This window comes from Anabas testudineus, chromosome 11, assembly GCF_900324465.2.
Source record: "Anabas testudineus chromosome 11, fAnaTes1.2, whole genome shotgun sequence".
In the NCBI taxonomy this organism is placed as follows: Eukaryota; Metazoa; Chordata; class Actinopteri; order Anabantiformes; family Anabantidae; genus Anabas; species Anabas testudineus.
Window position 1 is genome coordinate 13,128,020 of NC_046620.1, and position 6,000 is coordinate 13,134,019.

Consider the following 6,000-nt stretch of genomic DNA (forward strand, 5'->3'; position numbering starts at 1 on the left):
CTCCTCCTACTTGTCTCCCTGATTTATAGGAGGCAGCGTGTAGTTCACACACATTCCACTTCACCCCCACCCCTCCCTCCCTGCTGCCACTGGACTCTCTATCTCGACATAGTTGTTTATCTTCATGATCCTCCGATGGAGGGAAGAAAGGGGAGGGTTAAAAAATGAGACAATAGGAGGAGTGTTGTGTTGTTTCGAGCAGGTCAGTCTACCTTTCATACACCTCTCCATGCCTCTTGCTGCTTTGATAGGAGTGGTCTCTACTGTGTGTTTTTGTGTTGGTGTGTGTGTAGGTTGGCTGTTCATCTCTATCTACTGTGTCAGACTTTCCAGGCCTGGCGGCTCCTACATGAAGGAGCCCGTAGAAGCTTTATGGCGAACAAGCGGCACCCTGACGCAATGCTTCAGGTTCAGGACACACGCAACAACGACCCATGCCACACACTCACTGGCTCACTCAGTCACTCGCTCTTGCAGACACACCACATCCACAACCCACAATCCACAAATCCCCATTCTTGCACACCCCTGCTGGCCGGGCCTAATTAGTTATGTGGTCGGCACTCTGCTCTGTCCCGGAGCTCCAAATGGCAGCAGGTCATAAAACCTTAAGCGTTCCACCAGTCAGAGTTGTGCAACTGTGGTCGTATATCCTCCAACATGGTGCAGGCATGACTTAGTCGCATCATAGGCCATCTCTCACAAACCGACTGACATCTTTGAAATCCCTTTATGGGATTTTCAAAGTCGTTTCTGAGAGGTTTTTGGCACTTCTGCTTTGCATCTCTGTTTTTCTGCTCCCTCGTGTAGGCAAATGGCTCGTGCTCACACAGAGTCAGACAAGCTCAAGTATTAAACTCTCTCCCCAAGGGATCAATGTCCAGTTGCACACACACTATTATCCCCAAAAGTAAACGTTACTATTAGTTGGTGAGTTGGTTTCCCATAGTTAAGCTTGTTTCCTTGGCACCCGACACCCACCGCCCTGCCCTCAGTAACCCTGGCGACAACAGATGGGTGTTTCCTCTTTCACCATTTTGCTCAAGGGAACTGCCTCTGGCTTTACGTGCATGCATGTGTGTTTGTCCAGTTTGCACACGTATTATCTTGCGAATACTTCAGGGAGTTATCAGTGAATGAAGTGTGAGTGAAACATCTGATTGAATATGGTCAGATAATAGAGGATTGAGTTACCTCCATCCAAGCCCAGTAATCACAAAAAGGTTTGAGTGTAAAAGAATGAAAGAGGAGGAAAACGGCAAGCCTGGCTCTGAAAGTTAATTTTCACAGTGACAACAGTGGAGGAAGTGAATAATAACCGGTTAGCTGTTTTCCCCTGTGTCCAGTCCTTATGCTAAGCTAAACTAACCTGCTGCTGGCTGGACCTTCATATTAATTGAAGCAAATGTGTTTATTTCCCAAAACGTATCTGACTCAGCCTCAACAAAAGTTTTCTCTTTTGATTACAATAGATTTGACGTTTATGTGCATATTTAACATCTAACCGTGAGGCTTAATGAGTAATTTTGAGGAGCTCCAGTTTCAAATATACAGTACAGTATATTTTTGGGACTGAACACATCACGTGATGATGCCGTGTACACATTTCAAATCTTTTTACATTGCTCAGGTCACGTATTTTCTCATAGTGATACAAGTTTATTTAATACCCACAAGAACACAACCTGCTACATACATATTTCTTTTGGATGCATATTTTGCTAAATATATTTTTGTCTATCTGCCTACATGTATTTGTCTGTGTGTGCTCTGCCCCGGCCAGCCGAGTGAGATTAATAGGGCTCAGTGTAATCAGGAGGTAATGGGAGGCTCACAGGCGTCTAGACAGTGCTCTGACCAAACCATAACTCCTACACCCATAACACAAGGGAAATATGGCAGGGAAAGAACAAAAGGTAAAAAAGGGGTTTCTTAGTTTTAGTCTTCACCGTATGCAGCAATTATAGTCATAACAGAGACAAAGCTAATAGAGAGTGAGGCCAATTCATGTGAGCATAGATGTGAATGTGGAAGTTAACCCAGTGATTTACTGTGGAACAACAAGCTAATGTAAAAAAATGTCTTTTTATCGCTCCCCGTACCTTTTGCATATAAATCGAGAGGAAAGCAGAAAGTGGAGAAGAGTAATGAGGGGAGGGGTAAGGCAAGGAACACACACAGCATATCATCAGACCTTTAGCCACAACCTCCCAAAACCACAGAAAAATAAATAAGAGCCAAGAGGGAGAAAAAAAGAAAAAAAAATTCTGGGTTCTGGAAAAAATGATCTCATGTTTAGTCATGTAGCTTTACAGGACAATACCCAGGACACAGCTAAATATTTTATTATATTTTTATGACAACCTTGTCAAACTGCAGGACAGACCTGAAAGTAGCGTTCAGGAATAAGGGGGAAACTGAGAGGAGAGATTAAAAGAAATGTGGGTGGCCTCTGCTGCCGGTGATGTGAACATTAGCGCTGATTGCTGGAAATAATTGACAAAAAAAAATGACAGAAACTCACTGAACCATCCACTGACTTTGGCAAATCAGCAATCATCATAATAGTGATTACATACGACAATTGTGTTTTTTAAAAAATAAGCCTTTTCATTGCAGAACAAAAAAATAACATGTTCCCCAGGTGCATCGTGGGCAATTATAAAGCTATATTTTACAATGTCGTGTTCACAAGCTAGAGTGGATCGTTTTAAGTCCTGCAATTTAGCGAAGCAGCACTTGCGCAATCTTACTTCACTTTCATTTTGACACTGTACATCCAGTAAATACACTTTTTAGCGATGATGTTCCGAAAAACTCCCTCCTGTTTGCTGAAAACACTGGATATCATCATGTTTCCTTTGTATTTTCTGGATTCTACGCACTGTAGTGTGCATTAGGGCTGTGTATTGGCAGGTATCTGGTAACCCAATACATATCACAGTACAGGGGTTAGGATTCAACATATTGGGATATATTGCAATATATAGCCATAATGCAAGCAAGGCCATATATTTACTTTACTTATAATTATAGGAAAACAGTCACAGTATAAAGAAAACACCAACATATGCAGTATGTGCACAAAGAGAAGCACTGTCTGCCACAAATCTTTGCATGTAATCTGTTTTTTTAGATTGATTGAAGATTGGTCCATCTATTGCAGGTTGGTACAGAATGCTTGAAATCCTATAATTAAAAGGTTAAGATTGTCAATTAAAGGAATTGCATTTTGTTTTGCTAAAAGCTATTGATGTTTTGTTTGTTTTTAACCTCTTGCATTATTCTTGTTTTTAACCCGGCGTGGGCCGAAGTAAGTTGCAAGATTGCAAATTCTGACCTGGAACAGGAGGTTAATTGGGATGGGATGACTACTTGAAAGGTCTTCTGCCATGATTAGTCATTTAGCTGGAAAAATAAATATTAATTCACTGACATGTTTTCTGAGAATTAGCTGTTTTTCTTCAGGTCTGTCCACATTTTCCAGTTTGTCTTTATGCTTAAACAGCTGTGGCACCATGGTGAAATAAAAGTCTAATCTAGTATCTGGAACTGTCATGTGCAAACATACGCATGTAACATAAATTTCTCAGCCCAAAGAGGAAAAAACACTGACTGAGGGGGTTATGACTTACCCAAAGAAACCTCAGACAAACATACTTAAGAGTCAAATGGCATGAGAACAAACGTATAGAGCCAAAGTGCTCGAGACAAACCATTCCTATCTTCATCATCATCATCACCATCATTAAAAAGTGGCATCAGTCTGTCAGCCAACTCGCGCATCTCAGCATACGCCACAATATGACTCTTAAAACAAATGAAGCATGGCACCCTCAAAATACGCAGTGAAGAGTGAGCGCGGTTCTTTCAGAAAATAAACACAGACATTAGTCAGACAGAATAGGGGGAGTGGGGTGAGCTGAGGCAAGGTGCTGACATGGGTGAGGGAGGGTGGGGAAGCCGAGCAGAGTGCAATTTTTAGTATAGTGGCAGAGAGTGGGAGCGAAGAGGTTGGATTAAGAAAAGGAGAGTAATTCAGAAAGGAGGAGCTGAGGACATGCAGTGGTTTGGTGAGTGGGAGGTGTGGGGCTCAAGGAAGACGGGGAGTAACGAAGGGGGAGCAAGGAGATATATGATGTGGTATTGGGGCTTATCCAACTTCCACACACATGCACGTCCACACAAAAATGAACCTTACCTTTGACTGGCCACCCAGCTGTGTAAACACCCAGCGACTGGCTGCTGAGTAAAGTGCCAAGCCAATGAGAGGGCGAGGTGTAGCGAAAGGTGGGACGAGTAAACCAATGAGTCAGTTGCTGGGTGTGGAGGGAGAGAGAGAGAGAGAGAGTCACAGTGACACAATGAAGAAGAGACAGATAGGTCAGGAGTTAAACTCATCTCCCTTCCTCCCTCCGTCTCCTCCTGTCTCCCTTTGACTCTTGAATGTTCGGTCATTGAGTGGCAACAACATGCATTGAAAGTGAGAGTGATGTAGAGAGAAATGATGAGGCAAGGGAGAGCCAGGCAAGAGAGACGAGGAGAGAGGAAGAAGTTTAGAGAGAAACAGAGCGAGGGAGAGGTGTCCCATTCCAGATTTACGGTTGTAGCGGGAGAGATTCTGGCTATGTTCTTACAGCACGCTGAGGACCGAGCCAGAGGAGGAGCAGGAAGACAGATTTACATGGTGAGAACAGCTCTGGCTGCTCTGGAGCAGCACGCTGGACACATACTGTTCTTTAGTGATCTCCATATTTAAAATAAAAAACAAGAATGACAACTGGTTCAACTCAAGAATTCCTGCATAGACACACACTCTCTTTCCACACTAAGTCATCATGTGAAATCAGTGAAATCATGTTTCCCGACACGAAGAGCTCAAAGCGTCCACTCCCCAGGCCACCTGCCCACATTTCACAATGGCACTGTGATGATATATGGAGCTAATATCCAGCAGGGGTGTAGGCTCAGGATGGTCTTTCTGCTATGTGCTGTAGGACAGGAGGGTTCATTCACTCGGGCGATTTTCCTTCTTTTAGACTCTTTTATCATAATTTAATTAAATGGTTGTAACAACATCTGCTGCCCAAAGGTATGCAGTTGTACAGTGTTGTTATTGCATGTGTGTTGACATTAGCATTTAGCTCAGAGCTCTACTTGGAAGTACAGCCCAGGTCTGGGTAACAAATGGAGAAAATCCACCTGACAGCGTCCACACCATGACAACACTTTGTCTTCGCCCTGAGCTTCTATCAGTTAAACCTGCTTACTTCCACAAACACCACAACTATTACTGATTTCACTCTGGTAACCATTAATAACACAGCCGAACAGGAAATGTGTCATTATGAGTGTTTCTGTGAAGATCGGTCCTGTGTGTTTCCACCCAGACAAAATAAACTGGGATAAACCCCTGTCGGTGTGTGTGTGTGTGTGTGTGTGTGTGTGTGTGTGTGTGTGTGTGTGTGTGTTTGTGAGGCTCTTTTGGGGTTTTACTCCTTATTTAAGACCAATATTTACCCAGCAGCCCCAGGGTGAGATTACCTCATATTCTCCCGCCCAGCTGTGCTTTCTCAGTGTTTCCATGACAACCGGAGGAATGTCCCATCATGTTTATCTGCCTGCCAGGAAAACAGAGAGAAGAGAAGAAGAAGAAGAAGAAGGAGGAGGAGGAGGAGGAGGAGCGGTACAAGGAGATGGAGAAGACGCACACTGGTTGGTGGGTATAGAGAGAGATGCTCATACTGTATATTAATACATACATTCTGGAGTCAGAGCACTATCAGGACATTAATGAACTTTGATCATGCATAAGGGGAAATAATAAGGTGATATAAGACAATAAGGAGAATATAAACTCTAAATTAATTAATGGTTTATAACACACTGCATTGTTGTTCTTTGTTATAAGCAAATATAAGAACATGAGTATAATAAAGCCTAATATGTGTCTCTGCAATAATAGTAATGACATGTCCATGATTAGACTTAACAACACAA